The sequence below is a fragment of the Ochotona curzoniae genome, unplaced genomic scaffold (assembly GCF_017591425.1).
Source record: "Ochotona curzoniae isolate NIBS_2020 unplaced genomic scaffold, NIBS_Ocur_1.0 contig_3819, whole genome shotgun sequence".
Classification (NCBI taxonomy): domain Eukaryota; kingdom Metazoa; phylum Chordata; class Mammalia; order Lagomorpha; family Ochotonidae; genus Ochotona; species Ochotona curzoniae.
In genome coordinates, this window is record NW_024466004.1 from 1,596,456 (window position 1) to 1,618,917 (window position 22,462).

The 22,462-nt window shown below is 48.9% G+C and overlaps 1 non-coding gene across 1 annotated transcript; it reads left to right on the plus strand.

Annotated features, from left to right (window-relative positions):
* Positions 1 to 238: 238 nt before the first annotated feature.
* Positions 239 to 344, plus strand: LOC121158833. Its single transcript, XR_005884224.1, has one exon. It is a non-coding gene; the product is annotated as a U6 spliceosomal RNA (small nuclear RNA).
* The last annotated feature ends 22,118 nt before the right edge of the window (positions 345 to 22,462 follow it).

Sequence of the window (22,462 nt, forward strand, 5' to 3'; positions counted from 1 at the left end):
GATCAGAAGTGAAGCAGCCAGGACATGAGCTGGTGCCTTTGTGGGATGCCACATAGAGTAAAGGCATGCTTTACTGTCTACACCACAGCACTCACCCCAGCCAAAGTGAAATTCTATAACAATTCAGCAGCAACTGCCTCCTTTCCCTCTCTTAGGCCCTGGCAATATGAGTTATGCCTGTAAGTTGAGGTACTCTAGAAATCCCATGTAGATACAGTCATACAATACACTTTATACTGTGCTCACTTCAGCAGCACATATCCGAAAATTGGAATGATACAGAGAAGATTAGCATGGCACCTGTGCATAACACACTTTATATTATTGACAGATTAAGTATCTGTTCTTGCTCTTTGTTTGAAATTTGTTCCTTTCCCCCCCCCCCCTCCTTTCTGCCTCTCTTACATGATTTTATCTCCCCTGTTAGCTTAGTGGTTAGAATTTTCTGTTTTGTTATTTTAGTGGTTGCTTCAGGGTTAATGATATGTATCTTATCAGTTTTCCTCACTACAGGTATCAGATAAGAACCTTCATGGGGCCTGTGCCACGGTATAGTAGACTAACCCTCCACATGCAGGGTTGGTAGCCCAAATAGGTGCCGGTTTAATACTAAACTACTCTACTTTGACCATGTCCCTGCTAATGAACTTGGAAAGCAGCAGAAGGCAGCTTAAGTCCTTGAGCCTCTGCACCCACATGGGAGACCTGGAGAGAGCTCCTGGCTCCTGGCTCCTTGTTTTAGACTGGCACCATTCTGACATTTGTGGACATGTGAGAAATGAGCCAGTAGGTGGAAGAACTTTCTCTGTCTTTCCCTCTCTTTATGTACTCTGTCCTTCTAATAAATTAAAAAAAATTATCCTGTAAAGAAAGTAGTATAGGGCTGGGCACGTGGTTGGTTTATTCACTGCTTCTTGAATTAATTCGTATTTGCAAGTAGTGATATTGGAACAAAACTCTGTTTTAGAAATTCAATAGTAGATGATTGGGTTAATTTTTTTTAAAGTTTGATGACAAATTATTGTAATTCATACTCAAATGAAGACCATATTTGTTTGTGAAGTAGCATGGATCCAGATTTTAAAGCTTCTGATGACACTATACAGAAAAGGTTTTTGAAAGGCTGGCTTCATGTGGACCTGCCTTTAGTCATTATTTTGAATTGTTTTCTTACAAATGACAAAATGACAAATGTGGGATCGACACATCTGCAGCAGAAATTCTGGTTATGGTTACCGCCAGACTCCCCGAATGCCTCGCACACAGTAAACTCCCAGTGCATATTTAAAGAATGGAACCCTTTTTGGGTAGATTATTCTTCAATCCAACAAGATCTAGCTTTAAAGTTTCAGTGATATCTGCAGCCAGCACATCTGTCTCCTCTTGTTACACACGGAGACCTTAACTGTAGCAGACCGGTGTCTCTTCAGGGACCCCCACCACAGGGTGCCCAGTTGGCCTAGCTATGCGACATTATTTTGTCAAAGTCAACACAGATGGGGCTTTCTTTCTCGATGGCAGATGCCAATGTTTGCCTTTGGAAATCTTCATGGAAGGGATCTGGCTTCTGTTCTTGCAATCAGCAATCTGACATAGCATTCCAACTTGTGGCCTCATCTTTGTGGGTTCTTGGGGTCCTAGCCCCCCTCTTAAATCTCCCTGGAGTCCTGCCAAAAACTTTACACCTTTCGAGTCCGCTTAAGTCTCCACAAAGGCATCTCCCACCGCAGCCATCTCACTCTCCCGTCTGCCCCTTGAGGACTGTTCTTTCCTTCTTACCCAGTACCTACCCAACCAGACCGCCTTGTCAGACCCTTGGAGTCTGTCTCAAGCGACTCATAAACATCTTCAGAAGAGAGGCCTGTGTGTACCTGATATAGCCATAATAATGACAGCCTGCATCTATGAAGTACCCACTGTGTGTCAGGGCCCTGAATGATTGCCATTCATGCCAACCCTGATATTGTCCTTTGTACCAAATAAAGACGCAAAGGCCCTTTGTCCTGGGGAGCTAGCAGGGCCTGAGCCTTCGACCCCACCCAGCACCTGCCATGGTGGCATACTGGGGCTGCTGTCACATCTGCTCTGCTCAGTGGCTGCTAGCATGGCAACTGAGCCTGCGCACATCTCCAGCAGAGGCCCTGTTCTGTTACTCACACCTTTGCTTGTTTTCTGTCGCTTGCTATTATTGAGAGAGCCAGAGGGAGACATCAAGATCCTGTGTGGTCCAGGAGGGAAAAGGAGAATAGGAAGGGAGATGCCTCTACCTCTCCCCCGGTCCCCTCCCTTGCAGCTTGGGCAGAGGGCAAGTTGAGACAGCTCTTTTTCTCCCACCCTGGCTCTCAGAGCCAGTCTGCAAACTGCAGCAGGGTGAAGCAGGAAGGAAGAGATGGTGGGAGGATGGGGGATGCAGGGCAGGGGTGCAGGGAAGGGATATTAACATCCCCCTGCTCCCTGGTTTCTGGGGCCCTTGTCTCCAGAGGCTCAGTCAACCGGATGTTCCTTTAGCTTGCCGGAATCTGGCTGGATTACAGAGATAAAATCAATCTGACCCTTAATTCCCCAAATGCAATTTATGGGCTTGCCTCCTGTGTGTGCCACAACACGTCTGGCTCCCCAAAATCTGGTAATTATTTATGTAAACACGGCATCCTGCCTTTGTGGAGGTATAATTGGACCTGCACAGGGGACTTACGCGGTTGGGACGGCACTGAAATTCCCCTTTGGAAAACATTCACCCAAGTCTTTGAAATCTTCCCTTGTGGCTCTTGGGTACCTTTCCGCAATAGAACAAGCCCATCCCCCAGCAGGTCTGGACAGATACATGTCCCAGCGCCACTAGCTGTCTGTCTCTGTGACTGGGGCCAAGAGACCCCAATCATCTTGGCTGGACCAGAGCTGGAAAGACATCATGAGTTTTGGGCTGGGCAATCCCCCACCCCCCACAGCCCGCATCCCTGTGTGTCTCCTCATTGTTGGAAAGTGCAGTTTCCTGCTCCCACAAAAGATAAACAGGGATTAGGGATTTGATGTTATTTGGAGAAGAGAAGAGGTGGCTGGTGCAGAAGAAAGGTCTTTGCCTTTTATCTCATGCCGCCAGTGTGCAAAGTCCCCATCCCCGGGATCCTTGGCTGTGCACACATGGGGGAGCCAGGGCAAGGGGATTAGGGGCCTGAAAATGAGTGAATTGAAGCTGGCGCCAGGAGAGGCTGTTGTGGTGGATGGATCTCTATCTTCCCGAACATGAATTTTTGAAAGGTCCAAACCGTTCTGAAGTGACTGCATTGGCACTCGTCACCTGTTTATGGCACCTCTTGCCCTTAAAGGTAGAAGCTACCACTTTCTGGTGAACCCAATTCTGGGAAATTCTTCATCCCAGGTACCACTGGTGAGGAATCTGTTTATTAATTAGGGAAAGAGAAAACTGCAAGGGCCAGGGGACTTGGGGGCCGGTGGGGTAAAGGGGAAGGTGGGGGGGGGGCGAGGAAGAGCAGATTTTGGCAGGGAAGACAAAATAAAACACCCCTGAATGATCCAAACAAACCTCCAAGTTGGAGTGCCAGCTGAGAAGATCATTTCCTCAGTAGCTGGGGGGCAAGCCACTTAACCTCAGTTTCCCCATCTGTAAAGTGGGGTTAATAATACTTACCTGCTGCAGGAGGGCTGTGAGGTTTTAATTGGGTAATGGCTGAGGAGTTCTTTGATGTCCTAAGTTTTATGAACTTACAAGGGATTTCCCTGAGGCCAGAAAAAGCAGTTAAGCCCAAGAGAGAAGAAAGGCACTGAAAGCAGAGCAGAGCTCACTGAGGCATTTCACTGCCGCTCTCATTTCAGAAGTGCAGGGTGGAGGCTGCTCACATGCAGTGACCAGGCCTGGGGGCTGGCGGAATGGCATGGAGGGAGGGAGGGAAGCCTGAAGGCTCTCTCAGAAGGAGCACAGCTTTCAGATCGCGAGGGCGGGTGGGGTGGAACAAGAGTAGACAAATAACCTTACCTCATCAACCACTGTCCTTTTCTTTTAGAGTTCCCAGCGAGAGAGTTCTTGTGGTGTCCAACCAACGTCCCTGGAACTGAATCTAGAAAGCCCCAACCTCTTGTCTCCTGCTTCCCAACAATTAGATAAAAACACACCTGGAGGTCTGCCCTCTAGCTCAAGCTTCCGACCAGAGAAAAGTGGTGGGTGGAGGGAGGACTGCAGTGGCTGAAGTCCAGAACACTGGGTCTGCCACCAAGCTCTGTCCCTCACAGCTGGACACACTGGCCAGCCTACACACGGCTATGCCATGCCTCAGTTTCCCCCTCCATAAAAGTCATTTTTCACCAGGCACTCTGGCCTTGGGGGCCCAAATCCTTAAGATTTGGGATGTGAAAGTGCACTAGGATTATAAAGCATCCTTAAAGTGTCAGCTGTGCTAACTCACATTGAGGGCTTTAAACATAGCCCAGCCATTTGCACAACTTTCTCCAAGCCAAGTCATTCAAGCATGAGAAACCTCTTCCCTAAGGATCTCTGATCTCCCCTCCTGTACACACATGCTGCATGCCCGGCAGCCAGTCAAAATTTGGGCATTGGCTGCATGGACACGGCCAAGGAGAACAACCGACTTTGTCCCTGTTTGCCTAATACTGTTGCGGTTTCAGTGCTAAAAATCTTGTGTCCCAAAAGACTGGGACGATGCTCCCTTTAAGGGTGGTTGGAAGGTGCCGGCAAACAGTTAGTTGCCAAGTGGCAACCGTTGAGCACCATAGGCATAAGGTAGAAAGAGGAGGCAGTGTGCTGCGGCAGCATCCCAGGACCCTAGCTCTCATTCCCAGATGTAGCACTTTTCAAGGACCTCAGTTTTCTCACTTGTAAAGGGATGGGGTATGATTGAATGGCTTTCCCCGCTTCTTCTTCCAGGACAAACAGCTACAAAGAGAGGTCTGACCTTGTGCACAGCCTAGAGGGCAAGCTGGGGGAGGGAAGCGGTAGGCCATACAGCGTGAGCACATGTTGGGGACCCCTCTGCTCATGGGGTTGAGCTCTCTAGTGCTCCTGAGACCCCAAATGCTCTTTCCTTTGTGAGAATCCAGCACATGGCCAAGCGGCTGTGGGTACCCATGAAGGCTGCCTTCCACCCAAAAGTGGCCATGCTAGAAGTGCCATGCCCTGGGAACATGGAACTTTTTTGTTGCAAGGCTGTGATTGGTTCAAGTTTGGCAGCGCAATCACTCAGGTCCAAAAATGAAGGCCATTTAAAAGATTCATCATGGGCCCTACTGCGTTTGACTGAGCCCTACATGTTCTAAGTGTGATTTCCTGTACCTGTGTTTTGTGTTACAGTGTTAAGGTAGCTGTAGAAAGAGGAAAGTGGAATCATGGTGCCTTGGAGTGTGTGTTCTGGCTTCCCAGTCCATATCCCACCGTCAGTTGGGGGCCATGACCAGGGGCACCTTTGTTGGACCCTTCTAGACGGAGAAGATAAGCAGGGTTGGGATTGACTTGGGGTTGGGGGCTGCGAGGGTCACTCTTGAGAGATGGAGTCTTTCAAAGGACCCTTGACAGGCACTTGCATTAATGCAAGCGGTCCTTTCTTTATAGATCAAAACCTCGCTTTTAGAGCATTGAAAAAAAAAAAGTAGCATATATGGAGAAACAATGGTTGAACCAAGGCTGCCCTCTGTGGCCTCCCCCTTGCCGCTGCCCCATCTGAAAACAGCCCTGTTCCAATTTCCCCGCTGAGCTCAGCCTGCCTGCTCCAGACGGCCAGACCTCGCACTCCATAAATCGTCCCTGCCCTCGCCCCAGAGTTGCTGACTATATGTATTTCGGGGCCCGGCATTAATACCCTCATCCTTCGCTGGTGACATTAAGATTTGTAACTGATAGAATGTGCTTTTAATGTATTTCCTGCAGGTTACTATGAAAGAAATCCAATTCTTCTGAACTGGCAAAAGGTTCTGCTTCCATTTAGGATAAAAACAAAACAAAACAAAACAAAAAAAGGGGCAGGATGAGTATTACGGGAAGAATTTCTCCCCCAACCAAATGCCCCCAATGCAGATGGACCCGGCAGCCAGAGGGACTGGGGCTCTAGCATCCTCCGTTTCCCTACACCAGCCTCTCTTCTTCCTCCTTGCGCTCTGTCTGTTCTTTCTGCTCCTTTGCTCTCCTGGATATGAAATGAGGATAAATATTTGTCTCTGAGATGAGGGTGTTGTAAGGATTAATTGGTTGGTGCTTCGGGAAGCCTTTGAAGATGAAAGACGCTCTCTACAGATGCTAAGTAAACTCATAATGTGTCTGGCTTTAATGAGCCAGGTGAAACCAGTGGGGATGGCTGGAGATTAACTGTGCCTAGTTCAGAGCCTGCCTGTATGGGCTGGACCAAAATTGGGTGGAGCTCCCCACCGACTCCCTGGCTGCCATCCCATTCCCAGTTGTGTTTCCTCTCGGTGGGTGCAGGGCCTGACACTCTGGTTCTTTAGAAGAAAGATGCAAAAGGAACTGCCATGGAATCTAACCTAGATGCAGGTGTCACAGAGAACAGGCCCCAGGCCCCCCGAGTCATGCTTCATGCCTGTAATTCTGGCATCCTGACCCTCTCTGAATCTCAGTTTCTTGGCCCGTAGGGACAGTCAGAGTCCCCTCTTACTGAGCTGTGGTGAGAATCTGCCACCAAAAAATGACTACAGCAGCTCTGTGTTGCAAGCACTTTGTCTTCCTGCACTTCCACACATGTTTCGTGGAAGTAGACGCTAAACTTTGTTCCCCCATGCTACGGGTGACAAATCTGAGAACCTAAGAGATTGCTTGGAGTTTATGCAATGGTCAAGTTCACACACTCACGAGTTAGATCCTTGCCCACTGGCTGAAATCCTGCATGCTGCACTTAGCAGAGCTTGGGGCATATCATAAGCGTATAGCAAAGAAGTAGCTCGAGCCACTCTGGGATGCTGTCTGGTTTGCCCAGCCGGCAAAGAGGTGTTCCCTGAGAAGAGCAAAGCAGGAAAGACCCTGGACATGGAAAAGCCAGGAGGGAAGGGACCAGAGTAAGTACAGACTGGGGCCTGGAGCTGGGGGAGGTGGCCAGCTCTTGGTGTGCTGGCTTTGGGGTAAGCCTGGGCCTACGTAGGGTGACTCCATGAGGGATTCAAGAGACTCTGAGAAAAGGACTTCATGTCAAACCCTGGGGCACTCAAAAATGCAGTCTGGGCCACAGGGTTTGTACGTTGAAACGCAGAAGCTCCCTGGCTTAAGGAGCCATGAACTTGGAGAAGGTGGGCTGCCTTGTCGCTCTGCCAGCTGATCAACAAGCCAGGGGGATCCAGACACACCAAGTTTCTGGCCTACACCATCAAGCTTTCCAGTCATGTGAGAAGCCGGCAAGGGAAATTGAGCCCCAAGGAGGGATGATTCCTTTTTTATTTTTCTTCTTCCTCTTTTTTTTTTTTTCAGCCCAGCACTGTGATGTCACAGTCTGGGGTAACTGACACGAGCACCAGTGGCAACGTGGGCTGGGGAAGCCCCTGGTCAGTACAGAAATATCTACAGCGACTGCCACTGGCTATGGAAAGGGAAACGGAATTTGGGTTAAATGGGATGTTGTTTTGAAAAGTCTGACTAATGTGAAAGCTCTACATTGAAATTGGTTGGCGTCTCCACACCCACATGTTGACTAAGGTCTTGAAAAACAAACTTCCTGGTCGATCCTGGATTCAAATCACCTGGGAGTGAATGCTTCAAGGTACAATCTGTGAACTGTGAGTGGACGGGCCTGGCCAAGAAAAATTCTGTGTCTGTGTTTATGAAAAGGCAAACAGATCCCCAAAGAGAGGCCCTGATCCTTGCTGGCTTTGGGCACAAGCCCTCCAGGAAAGAACATGTGGATGTGAAGGAGGCCCTAACACAACTTCTCTGGGACCTCAGTTCGCCCCATTCCTGAGGCCTTTTCAGAAACAAAGAGGGTGAGAGGAGAGAGGGTGGACAGAGCAGGGGAGGAGCCATGAAGAGCTTTCTTCTCCTGAGCACCCCTCAGTGCTGTCATGGGGAGTGCTCCGTGGGCCAACACAGAAACAGGCTCCGGGATTTGAAGCAGCAGTGTAGCAGTATACGCTGTTGTCTCCACATAATTAAACAGTAGCCTTTCCTGCTGCTGGCGAAGTGGTATATCATGCTAATCCTCTGCCTACTAGAGCTGGCATCCCTTATGGATACTGGTTCATATCCTGGCAGTTCCACTTCTGATTCAGCTCTCTGCTAATGAGTCTGGGAAAACAGCAGAGAATGGCTTGGCCCCTTGCACCCACTTGGGAGACCTGGAACAAGCTCCTGCCTTCTGACCAGCCAAGCTCTGGCTGCTGCAGCCATTTGGAGAGTAAAGCAGTAAATGAAAGAATTCTCTTTCTGTCTCTCTTGTCTCTATAAAATCTGTCTTTAAAACACTCTTCCATTCTGCTAAGTGCCCCCATTTGGGTGGTAATAGGGACAAACTAATGAATTGCCCACATTCACCCAGTTAGTGAGTGACAAACTTAGGATCAAGTTTAGGCAAGCATGTGGTACAGCTGTTAAGTTGCTACTTGGGGCACTCATGTCCACCCGTGGAGGTGCTTGGTTCAAGTCCCAGCTCTCCTCCCATTCCAGCTTCCTGCCGATGTATACTCTGGAAGGCGGAAGGTTATGGCTCAAGTTCTTGGATTCCCTGCTACCCACGTGGGAGACCCAGATGGTGTTCCTGGATCCTGGATCCAACCTGGCCCAGCCCTAGCTATTGGGAACATTTGTAGGAATAAATCAGCAAATGGAAGATAGGAATCTGTGACTCTGTGCCTTTCAAATAAAAAAAAAAATAAAAACCCAGAGCCAGGCAAAGTCTTTCCAATTTCAGAATAACAAAAAGGGTTTGGGGGATGTGAACTAGAAGCCCAGGCAGCCTGTGGGGGCTCTGGGTCTGTTCCCACCATCATGCCAACCCTTCACTTGGAGCTTCTTGGGACTTGCTTCTGGGAAGGAGTGCCCCCACAGCATGAGCATTTAACACACACATGCTCACCCACAACCCACTTGTGTTTGTTTTGTCAGCTGAACATGTTTCTAATAGCTCCTCCATGATAATAATGCAGGAACTAACTTTCACATATGGGCTACTGGCCCAGTTTTGGAGCTCTAACTCCAGCCCAGTCCACTAAAGGAACCCCTTTCCTCAGATGGCTCCCTGTAGGCGGCCCTCAGCCATCTTCCCAGGGCTTCAGTTTCCTCAGCAGTTGCCTCTGAGCAACTGGGATTTGCTACATGTTCCTCTGTGACAGGTATTCATGGTACCACAGAATCGACCCAATCCAAGCTCACTTGTATTACTGGGGAAAGATGGATCCAGAGAGGTCAAACGACTTGCCCATGAGCATGTAATACAAATGCACATGTGCATGCATAAATACAGTATACATATTTGAATAAAAGAGAGCAAGAATAGAGACTCTTCCCTTCAGCTGGTTCCCTCTCATAACATGCACTCTGGCCAAGCTGGTGGCAAAAGCCAGGGATTCATTCCAGATCACCCACACAGGTGGCAGAGACCCAACCACTTTAGGCATCACTGCTGCCTCTCTGCATTGGTCTGCTCCAAGCTGGAGGCATGTTCCAGACCTGGGAATTGAACCCAGGCACTCTTGATGTGGGATGGGGGCATACTGACTAACGTCTTAACTACTGGGCCAAATGTTCACCCCCGTAAAATTGTAGGCTGAAGGCAAAAACCAGGTCCTCTGACTGATTCAGAGGCAGACATTCTTTCCAGCTTTGTTCATTCACAGTCCGGCTTGAGGCATCTTGGGACATCATGTGACACCATGGTGACACCTGCTAGATACTAGCCCACGGGGTGTCTGCTGGACCCTGTGCCTCAGTGTTTCTGCTTAACTCTCAGGGTGAGCAGCAGGGGCCTTCCTTCAAGCACCTACTTGAATTCTGGCCTGCCTACCAGGGAAAGACCCACAAACAAACACACCCAGGGTCAAACACTCTACTGCACCTGTAGTGGCCTGCTATCTTCTGATGACCAGCTGCTAGGGTCTTCTTCCTGTCACCTTCTCAGTGCCTTCCAATGACTTCATGCAGGGTCTGATCCCCACCCCACACCTCTACAATTGTCAAAGACTTGCAGCAGCTGCTCTTCGCATGGTTCCTCGTGAGAGACTGTTTGGGAACCGGCAGGTAGATAGACCAAAGCCTGCTTTCGCCTGTGAGCATGGTATAGTATGCTCATGGTGTGGCCTTTGGACAAGTCATTTCACTACCCCAAGCTTTGGCTTGCTCACTGGAAGCTTGGAGAGAGAGTGTGATTAGGGCTTCTTTCGCTGGGTATTTTGAGGATCAGGTGAGGTCACCCATGTGGTTGTCTTAGAGTCCAGCGTCTGGCACAATTAAGTGCTTGGGAGAACGATTAGCATTCTCAGGCTTGTTCAGTTTCCTCCTAACTCACTCTTTAAAGACAGCTATGATTGTCTAGCTGAATTTCACCACCAGCTCACGCCCAGATACAACTGCCCCATCTTATGCCCTACCCTGTCCTCATCCCCATTTGGTGCTTTTGCTCTCCTCCATCCCCTATCTCCACTTTGTGCTCAGAGAGTCTGCCCATATTCTTCCTTGCTCCTCACTGCTGTGTGCCTCATTCTTGGAGGACCCAGGAAGATGACAACCCTGTAAGAACCACAGAGGCTTGACCACATTGATGCCATGGCTCATCCCTCTTTGCCTTGCCCCAACCCTGCCTGCAGGTGTTTCAAACCCTGCCCAGCTGCCCAGTGAGGCAGTCAGGCCATGTTGATGACATTGCGTGGGTGACAGTCACACCAGAGCTTTTGCACTGCTTTGTAAAGTGCAGTGTAATCCAAGGGAGCCAGAACATAGTGTGGTAAAGCAGGCTCCACAGCTGGGGTGGGGAGGGGTCCCTTCAGTGAAACCATCCATATGGGAGCCAGAGTTGGATGCAGCTTTCCAATCTGGCCGGCCATCCCTTCTACTGGCCTTAGATCTCAGGGTATCAGGATGCTGGCACTTTGTGTAGCTCCCAGCCCGTTCATTTACAGACGAATGCACAAGGACCCAGAGAGAAGAAGTGACTAGCCAAAAGTCACACTGCTTGAGAAAGAAAGAGATCTTGTATCCACTGAGTCATTCTTCAAATGGTCACAACAGCCATGGCTGAGTCAGGCTGAAGCCAGATCCTGGAACTCCAGCAAATCTTCCCCTACACATGTCAAGGGTTCAAGTATTTGGCAATCTTCTGCTGCCTTCCCAGCTGGATCTGAAGCAAAGCATCTGGGGCTCAAACCTGCACTATGATACAGTCATGCCACATGTGTGGTGGCTTATTAACCCACTGCTAACACCAGCTGCTGGGGGACATTTTTGGGCCCCAGCTAGATGGGTAGTTGGTTACAGATAGAGGCTAAACATTCTATGACACACACACAGGACAGATTCCCACAAGCAAGAAAAAATGGTGCCAAGTTGAGCAGCTTGACTGGGCAGCTAGACTTCGGGGGTCCTTTATAAAACAAAGGAGAGAATTGATGAAAAAAAACCAACAGTTCCCATTGCAAGCCCATATGCTGCCAAGGGCAATGGCTACTATGACTGAAGAGGATTAAGGTGCTATCTTTTCCCAGGGCTATCTCCTTCCAGCAGGGATCAAAGCTTTTAGTCAACAGAGTTTCACAGACTATTAAGAATTACTGCATGAGACAGGCAGGATTGCAGTCCCAAATTCTTACCCCCTGAGTGGCCCACCCAGAGCCACAAGGGAAGACAGAACCCACAGGCCTCACTGGAGGGCTCCCTGGGTGGTGTCCTCACCTGGGCACTGCTATGTTCCACCATCTATAAGAATTAGCTTGAGACCTTGGAAACCCATTTCTGATTAGTTCCATTTTCCAAGGAAATGAAACCTAAACTGGGCAAAAAAAAGGGTGAAAGATAAGGGCCTTTATTTCCAGAGAGGAAAACATCCAAACTAAACAACCTGTCTTAGAATCCTGTGTGAGAAACTAGCCAACAGAGTAAAAATTTTGGAAGTGCCTTTAAGAATCACTCCTACTAGGCCTAGCACAATACCTTAGTGACTAAATCCTTGCCTTGCATCTGCTGGGATCCCATATGGGTACTGGGTCATGTCCCGGCTACTCCACTTCCCATCCAGCTTCTTGCTTATGGCCTGGGAAAGTAGTAGAGGATGGCCCAAGACCTTGGGCCCCTGCACCCATGTGGATGACCCAGAGGAAGCTCCTGGCTCTGGGCTCCTAGCTTTGGATTGGCTCAGCTCCAGGAATTGCAGGCACTTGTGGAGTGAACCAGCAAAAGAAAGGTCTTTCTCTATCTCCTCTCTTTATTTCCAATAAAAACAAACAAACAAACAAACAAAACCTACTGGCAGCTTATTGACCTCAGATTTATTGAGCATCTAAGATGTTCCACTAAGGTTGGAGAAATTAAGTAACTTGCCCAACGCCATACAGCTACTGAAATACAGAGATAGGGCCAGGTGGGGCGAGGGAAGGAGAAGGAGCACAGAGTGGCCCAGCGGTTTGTTCTCAGGCACATAACCAACCAAAAAGTTCCTCAAAACTTCTGCCATCCTCTGCTCTGGCAAACAAACAAGCAGCCAGGGTGCACTGCCCTGCAGGTTTTACCAGGAAAGCTGAAGTTCTTGAGTTGGGGAAGAGAAGCCAGACTTCCGCCAACTGTGGGGACCACCCCTACTCCCAACTGCCCCACCCTGCAGAGGGGGCTGCACAGAAGTAGGCCAGCCAAGGAAGCAACGTGTTTTCCCTGGTGTGAAGGAAACAGCCATGACTCAAAGGCACGCGTGCTCTGAGACCATTGAGCCAGAAAGGGCCCAATTTTAGAGATGCTCTTTGGAGTCGGCCCACACCCAATGCCACAAGCCAGCCTTGGTCAACAGGAAGCCCAGCCCAAGGATGCGTCTTCTGGACTCCCTCCCACTCGCTGCCAGGGGTGACTGCCTGGGAAGGGGGTGGGCACAGTAGGGATCAGAAACAAGAGTTTGGGCTCCCAGACTGAAGGAGCCAAGCCCAGGGAATGACCTTCATGCCTCTAAGGAAGGCAGTTGTGTCCAGCAGCCAGGACCTCAGATTTTCCCAGGCCAGGTCTACCACGGAGCAGCCTGAAATAACTTTGAGGTTCTGGGCCCCCCGAAGCCACAAGGGCAGTGGGAATGAACACAGTGCCGCTTTGTTGGAGAGCTGGCCGGGCGCTGTCCCCCACCGGGCCAGTCCACCTGCTGGTGATCCAGCTGAGTGACACAGCTCAGCAGGAAAGCCCTTTGGGAGGCCATGAAACATGGTGAAGGGGCAGGTGTTGGACACAGTAATTAAGTCACCTTTGGGACACCCAGATCCCATGTCAAGAGTGCTGGGTTCAAGTCCCAGCCACTCCATTAATGGCCTTGGAAAAGCAATGGAAGATGGCCCAAGCACTTAGGCCCCTGAGCTCATGCAGGAAACCCGGAAGAAGCTTCTGGCTCCTGGCTTTAGCCTGGTCCAGTGCCGGCCATTGTGGCTACCTGGGAGAGTGCACCAGTGAATAAGAGATCTATTTTTCCCCTCCCTCTGAAACTCTGACTTTCAAAATAAATAAATGTTATATTTTTAAAAAAGGTAAATGCAAGAAACAGTCAAAATCCATCAATAGATGTTTGGATAAACAAAAGTGGCATAACCATATTCTTTAGGCTATAGAATAGGACAGGGAAATTTGGGAATATTATTCAATCACAAAAAGGAGCAAAGTTTTGATCCATGTTACTTCACAGATGAAATTTAGGAAACATTCTGCCAAGTCACTGGGACTGAACACAGAAGGCCCTGTATTGTGAGATTCCACACACAAGGAAACTTCTAGAATAGACAAAAGACACAAAGTAGATGACGAAGGAGACAGACATGAGGAGGGATGTGGGATTGGTGCAGGGTGTTTTGAGGAGGAACACAGTATTGTGGAACTAGACAGTGGTCATGGCTGGTGGGCAGCTTTGCACGTTCACCAAAAGTTGCTGGCTTATGCCATATCCCTTATGAATGGGTTTTATGGTACATGAATTCCATCTCAAAAAATGGTATTTAAACATTACCATGAAATACAATGCGTGGTTCTGTACTAGCCTCCGGACTATTTTAAAAGAGCTATAAAAGACACTCCTGGGCTTGTTCGGGACATCGGGAAATCCGCAGTGACTCAGAGGAGGGTAAGGGCTCGGTGTTCACCTTCCTGAGTGGGTAACAGTGCTGGGGTCATGGAGGGTGATGTCCCTGGTCCTTGTGGACACAGGCTGAAGCCTTCAGAGTGAACTGTCACAGACTGGTAGATGATTTCACATTTTGCCCCAGGGTGCACCACTAAAAAGACAAGAGACTTGGGCCCCTGTGATGGCTTAACTGGCTAATCCTCTGCTCTAAGCACCAGGATCCCATATGAGCACCAGTTCCTATCCTGTTTGCTCCACTACCCATCCAGCTCCTTGCTTGTGACCTGGGAAAATAGTTGAGGATGGCCCAAAACCTTGGGACCCTGTATCCTGGTGGGAGACCTAGAGAAGGGTCCTGGCTCCTGGCTTTAGATTGACTCAGCTCTGGCTGTTATAGTCATTTGGCCAGAAGATGGAAGATATTTTTGTCTCTCCTCTCTGTAAATCTGCCTTTCAATTAAAATGAATAAATCTTTAAGAAAGAGATAAGGCTGAGAACTGGGTGGGGACTGTGTCCAGCACCACGCTTTTGAGCAGGTCCTTGGAGCTAGCTCTGTCCCCACCCCACTGTAGGACCCAGAGCAAGGTGCCTAGCCTTCCCCAGGCCTGCTTTCCTCACTGATGGACAGCGCGATGACAACAAAGACCATGGTGGCACCTGTGTTCTGGAGTTACAGGAGTCCAAATGTAAAGGCCTGAGGACCAGACCTGGTCCTGAGAGGGGCCCGATGTGTTTGGGGTCAGAAACCTCAAAGCCAAGCTCTATATATACTGCCCCCTGCCTAGAGAGACCACAGAAACTCATGGGCTTCTGGGACAGAAGGCACTGTGGGTAGAAAGGCAGTGTCACCCAGGGAGGAAAGTCAGGGAGCAGGTCAGAGGGAAGAAAGGGCACCCACCAGGGCAGCACCTGAGAAACCAAGTTCAGGCGACATAGGGGACAGGGTAAGGAGTAGAGGGGAACAGGCAGAAGTCAGGAGGGGAGATGTCACCCAGCTTGGGTTTAGCAGTGCGGGCGCTCAAAGGTGAGGGGACAAGCAAAGGCCTCCTGTGTCACAGCTGAGGGACCTGAGACCCAGAGTTTGTAGTAGATGGTGGCCCGGCCAGGATGGTCCTGGCAAGGCTCCTAGTCAAAGTCCTGGCATGTGCCCTTTCCTACTAGGGAAATGCAACCTACCCCCTTCTCTCCAAAGACTTCAATGATGGGCATAACTCTAGTGGTCCCTGATACCTTTAACTCCACTCCACCCCAGGCCCTCTCCTGCCACCTAAGTGGAAAGCTGATAGCAGCAAGGCAGACCTATTTGTGAACACTTACAATTCTTCACAGGGTGCTGGGAATCTGCAAAATCCCAGTCAGGGGTTTGCCCTCCTAGTCCCATTGTACCAATGAGGCAAAGGAGGGGCATAGTATGAAGGGATCTAACCACAGCTGCTTTGAGGGAGGGCAGGTCCTTCCAGCTGCAGAAGTCACACCCCACATGCTGTCCCACTGGTCTCCAAAGGGGAGATTTATATACACAGGGAGCTGTGCAGGAAGGAGAGTTAGAAAACATCTGTATTTTTTTTTTTAAGATATGTGTTATTTATTTCAAAGGCAGAGTTAGAGAGAGAGAGAGAGAAACTCTTCTGTCTACTGATCCACTCTCCAAATGGCCATAATGGCTAGGAGGATTGGCCAGGCTAAAGCCAGAAGCTTGGGACTCCGACACTGGGAGGTCTCCCACACTGGGGTCAGCTTTGCTGCCTTCCCAGGTGCATCAGCACGAAGCTGGACTGGAAGCAGAGTAGCCAGAACTCAAATTGGTGCTCTAATGTAGAATGCTGGTTGACACAGGTGGCAGCTTAACCTGATGTTATCACTTCATCCACACAATCCAGTTGCTTTTATCTCATCGTTTTAAGACCCTGTTTTTTGTTTGTTTTTTTTTTTAAGATTTAATTAATTTGGGCCCCCGTACTACCAAGTCCTTGTCTTTTCTGTGCTGGGATCCCATATGGGCTCTGATCCATATCCCAACTTCCCCACTTCACATCCAGCTCCCTGCTTGTGGTATTGGAAAACAGTAGAGTTCAGCCCAAGGACTTAGGGCCCTGCACCCACGTGGGAGACCCAGAAGAAGCTCCTGGCTCCTGGCTCCTGGCTTTGGATTGGCTCAGCTCTGGACATTGCAGTCATTTGGGGAGTGAATTGGCAGATGGAAGATCTTCCTTTCTGTCTGATTTTTCAATAAAAATAAATAAATGTTTTTAAACATTTAATTCAAAGATGGATTACCAATAAAACTGTTGGACATATCTAGACAATGGGTGCTGGACTGTCTGACATTGTCTGTACCAACAATGTTGTGGCACACTTAAATAACAGACTGATGGACTTATGACTGGTTATGAAGGACTATGCTATTGTAATAATATGGGGAAAATTAGTCGGGGTGGGAATGTGGTGGTGGAGGGTGGTTTCCACCCTATGGAAATGCATCATAAAATTCAAAATCTAAAACAAAGATTTAATTAGTTTTATTTGAAAGGCAGAGTTACAGAGAGAGAGAGAAAAGGATCTTTCATCCACTGATTTACTCCCCAAATGGCCACGATGACCAAAGCTGAGTCCTTCAGAAGCCAGGAGTCAGGAGCCTCCTCCGGATCTCCTATGAGCATTATAGGGGCACAGGAACTTGGACCATCCTCCACTGCTTTCCCAGGCCATCAACAGGGAACTGAAATAGAAGTGGAGCAGGCAGGACTCAAACCGGCGCCCACATGGGACACCAGTGTTACAGGAGAAAACTTAGCCAACCATGCTACACTGCTGGCTTCTATGTCCTTGTTTGTTGTACATGTTTATGGTGATACAGCCTGATACTTTGAAATATTCATACAGCACATAATGATCAAATCAGGGACTTGCATATTTCTGCCTCCCCAAAGATTTGTTGTTTCTTTGGGTTTGCAAGTTTCAACTCCTTTCCTTCTAGTTCTTTATGAAATACGCAATGAGTTATTGTAGACTACTGTCACCTGACTGTGCCCAGAACACCAGAACTTGCTTTCTGCCTTATTAGCTGCATTCTGGCACCTGTTATCCAGCCTCTTCTATCCCCTTTCCCTTCCTGGCCTCTGGTAACCACTACACTACTAATCTCATCACGTCAACTTCTTCAGCATCTATAGCTCAGTGAGAACATATGGTATTTGTCTAACTGTGTCTGGCTTATGTCACTTAGCACCTTGTCCTCTGGTTCCACCCATGAAAATCCCCACTTAAAAAAGATTTATTTATTTAACTTGAAAGAGTTAGAGAGAGAGTTAGAGATCTTCTATCTCTCGCTTCATTCCCCAAATGGCTCCAACAGCCAGAATTGAGCTGATCTAAAAAGGGTATCCCATGACTTGGGCTATCCTCCACTACCTAGCCAGGCCATACGCAGGGAACTGAATTGGAAGTGAAGCAGCCAGGTCTTGAACTGGCACCCATATGGAATGCTGCTACTGCAGGCAGAGGATCAGCCTGTTGCACCACCATGCTGGCCCCTTATTACATACCCAATGCATTTACAGTGTAGCCATGTGTTCTGCAGACTCGACAGTGCTGTGCCCACCCCAATCTACTCTTGTTGTCTGAGGCTTCCTTAGACTTCTCTCCAGTCAGTAAAGCCATGTGAATTAGGGCACACTCACCACAGGATTTTTTTTTGATGATGTTTACATATTTGAAAAGGATGCATGCCCAGGTAGACCACTGATTAGGGTGGAAAGGATTAAGGAATAGGGAAAAGTGGATGAGATCATTATTTCCAATTTTCTTTTTCTTCTTCCTGTATCTAGAGGAAGAGAAGGTGAAGGGGGAAAGCCACATCCAGCATCCTAACTGCATGAGTACCCAGAAATGGAGGACAGCCACCCAGTATCATCCCAGGGTCCCTGATGTGGAGCACATTCCAAAAGTTCTGCTTGACTGGTTTCAATGGTTTTGAAATGCTTTGATTCCATTACTCCAAGGATAAGGAAATCCTTCCAAGGTCCATTGGCTGACATAGTCCACCTTAGATTCCCCATTCACCCAGATACTTGCTGTCAGTGCTTGGCTGGGAGTGTTTTCCAATTTATTCTGCTCTCCTTCCTCTGCTATGGTACTAGATGTCATCTGCAGGCCCCAATGGATTGCCATAGCCTCCATGTGCATCTGGGAATGCCGTCTACTGCTCTAAGCCACTGAGGCCCAGTTGTGACACGTGCACTCCACGGTGCCATGGCTGAATTCTGAGTCCAGCAGTTCATTTGGGGGGAGGTGGGTTTTCCACAGAAATCTCATCGGAGGTAACCCCAGACCTGACTCTTGCGTGTGCTAGCCAGTACAGAGTCTGGTTCAGTCCATCACCCATATCAGCCTACACACACTGGTGATTGCAGTTGCTGGGCCAGTTGTATCTACAGCCCCATCTCTTATGCAAACTAGTGGGTGCTGCAGCTCAGCCTTACCCTGTCCACCATACACTCAACTCCCATGCATCCCAGTGGGAACTGCAGCTCAATCGGAGTGACCCCCAGTAACCACCACCAGGCTCATCCTCAACCCTGGTTCCTGCTCATAATGGCATGTGCAGCAAACTGGTCCATTCTGTCTTGCATCCCATTTGGCTTTTGTACACACCAATGGGTGTTGCAACACAGCTCGGCTCAACTGACCCCACTCTCCAGCCCACACTTATCATAATGGGTGCTACTGCCTGTCTAGCAAAGTCCACCCCCAGCCTTGGTTCTCACACTCACCAGTGGGAGTTGCAACCTATCAGAGAGGTGTTCACAGTTTCCCTATCAGGGCCACTCCTAGCCCAGGATCTTTGCACTTTCCAGGTGATTCTGCAATGTACCTTGATAAGACTTGCCCCCATTCCCAGTACTTGTCAGCAGATGCTGAAGCAAAACCTGACCAGTCTGCACTTGCTCTGGCTCATGCATGCCTCGGTGGATATGGTCACTTAGCCCAGCCTGGCTGTCCCTCAAATCCAACTCACATGCAGGCCAATGGGTATTGTAGCCCTGCCAAAACAATCCCAGTTCTCATGTTCAGTAGTGGGAAGAGTGGCCCAGCAGGGGAGTCCTTGCTTCCTTTCTACTAGACTCAAACCATTTCCCCTGGGTCTTATGTGTGCTGGTGTGTGCTGCAGCCCAGTCTGGAATGGGCTGCCTCACTTTGGCATTGGCTGGTGGGTTCTGAGGACCGACCTGGCCTGGTCTGATTCGAGGTCCAACTCATGCTGGTGGGGACTGGAACCTAGCCCAGCCCAGCCTGTACTGCCCCGAGTCCTGGCCCTAATGTGAACTGGCTGGTATTGTGGCTCAACCTGGCTTGTCCTGGTTCTTTTATATTTTTTTCCCCAGAGGTGTTTTTTTTTTTCCTCTCTCTCTCTCTTCTTTTATAATTTTTTAAAATAATCTTTACATAGTTGATTAGGGAACAAAGGGTTAAGGGCTACAAGAAAGTGGGTAAGACCATTTTCTCCACATTATTTTTTTTCTGTATCTGCAGTAAGGAGAGAGACAAAGGGAGAAGCCCCACCTAGCCTCCCACCCATCCCAGGCCCCTGACATGAGGCATGCACCAAGGGTCCTGCTCAAGTGATTTTGATAGTTCAGCAGTTCTGAATTGCTGCCAGTCTCACCATTCCAAGCATGATGAAAACTCTCCAGAATCCACTGGCTGACATAGTTCACTGTAGAATCTCCATTTGCCCCGATTTTCACTACCAACACATGGCTGGGGTAGTTGATTGATTTGTTCTGTTCTCCATTCTTTGTTATGGTACCAGCTGTCCTCTGCAGGTTCTGATGGACTGCCATATCCTTCGTGTGCACCTGGATATGCTGTCCACTGCTCCATTAGCCTCTGAGGAAGCTCAGCTTTGATACTTGCATTCCATGGTCAGACCATGAAACCTGCACTTCTCTTCATGGTTGGGGATCTAAGTCAGGCAGTTCAGTTGGAGGGATCCCAAGGAAAATTCATCTGAGGTGATTTTAGACCTGATTCTTGTGTGTGCATGCCAGTACAGGGGCCCGGCACAGTCCATCACGCCAATCAGCTTATGCATATGGTGGTGGTTGCAATTGCTGGGTCAGTTCTGTTTTCAGCCCTGTCTTCCACACGAACCAGTGTTGCAGTCCAGCCTGATCCTGCCCACCACACATTCAGCCCTCACACAAACCAGTGGGAGCTAGTCAGAGCAGCCTAGTCAGAGCAACCCACAATAACCCCCACCAGGCCCACCCTCTGCCCTGGTTCCCAGGCTTGCCAGTATGTACAGCAGACTTGTCCAGTCTGTTTCACATCCCATTCAGCTCTCATACGTGTCAATGGGCATTGAAGCCTAATTCAACACAACCAGCCCCACTATCCAGCCCACACACATGCTGGCAGGTGTCATTCTCTCTATCCACCACTGCCCCAGTCCTGGTGTCCTGATTCTTAGATCTGCCAGTGGGTATTATGAACTGTGACCTGGCCTGGTCTGGGCTCCTCCCAGCCTTAGTTCTTGCGCTCACCTGCAGGGACTGTGTGCTGATCTCAGGATTCTGGAAGAAGTTTTGCTCTTGGAAGGGAGTCAGAGACAGGTGTTATAGTACAGTAGGCTGAGCTGCTGCTTGGGGTTATATCATCATACAGCAAGTGCCTGGTTTCAGGTCCATCTACTCTGAATTTCCATCCAACTTCCTAACATATGTCTCCCCCTTTCTCCCTATAACTCTTCCCTCCAAATATATGAATCTTAAAAATAATAATGATAGTTAAAAAGAAAGACAGGATTAGGTCCCATTGCATGGGTGGCTCGAACCATTCCTGTCTCCGTGTCCCTGTTGAAAGGCAGATATGATATTCACATGCAACTTTGAAGGGACAAACTTGAGAACAGAAGTGATCTCACTGAGACTGTAGGAGCTTGAGAAAGCTGCAAGGGGCAGAGTGGCAACACCACCACTTGGGAAGACCACCCATCGTAGGGTGACTGAGTTCCAGTGTTGGCTCCATTTCCTGCCAACATACACCCTGGATGTGGCCAATGAGGGACTGATTATGTGGACCTTCGCCACCTGCATGGAATACCCAGCTAGGGTTACAGGCTGCTTGCTTTGGTCCTGCCAAGCTCTGGTTTTAGCAGGCATTTGAGGGAGTGAACCAGCAGTTAGAAGATCTTGGTCTGTCTCCATCTGGCTGCCTTTCACTTTTTAAAAAGATTTATTTTTAAATGAAAGGCAGATTCACACACATAGAGAGAAGGAGAGACAGAGAGAGAGAGAAAAAAAAATCTTCCATCTGCTGGTTCACTCCCCATATAGCTGCAGTGGCTGAAGCTGAGCTGGTCTGAAGCCAGGAACCTGGAACAACTTCTAGGTCTCTCATGCAGGTGCAGGGGCCCAAGGCCTTAGCCATCCTTTACTGCTTCCCCAGACACATTAGCAGGGAGCTAGTTCAGATGCGAAGTAGCCAGGACTCAAACATGTGTCCATATAGGATGTTGGTAATGCAGGTGGAGCCCAACCCGCTTTTTTACTTTTAAAACATGGAAATAAAGAAAAAAATAGAAAAAGCCTAGCCCTTAATCCTATCTTTGAGTTGATGAATCTCAGTCCTCCTACCTCCTGACTTGCTTTTTAGCAACCAGTCCAGTCCTTAGAGATCTGTCCATCACTGCCAAGCTATCAGTCACTTGTACTCCCACACATCTAGACAGACAGGAATGTGCCTGGATTCCTAAGTCAATAAATGTGTCTCTGTAGGGGGTGTGTAAGTGACTCAAATTCTTTTTACAAAGTCATGTAGTATGGAGAACAACAATATGAAGCCTACCAATGCCTGCTGTGTTTTGGAAAATGAAGGGGGTGGGTAGGTAGAGGCCCCAGGTGATATATTCTCTGTCCGACACTCTGGGAGTGTGTTGAGGTCTGAAATTGTATGTTTATTAAGATGAGTCTGATCTATGCATCTACTGAGTACTTGGAGTTCTCGTGCATTCTTCCCATCAAGGCTTGCTTGGATACAGAAGAAAGCATGCCATGGGGCTGGCATGCTGGTGTAACCTTCACCTCTGGTGCCAGTATCCCATATGGGTTCTAGTTCAAGTCCCAACTGTTCCACCTACCATGCACCTCCATGCTTATGGCCTGGGAAAAACAGTTGAGAATCCCTCAAGTCCTTGGGTCCTTGTACCCAT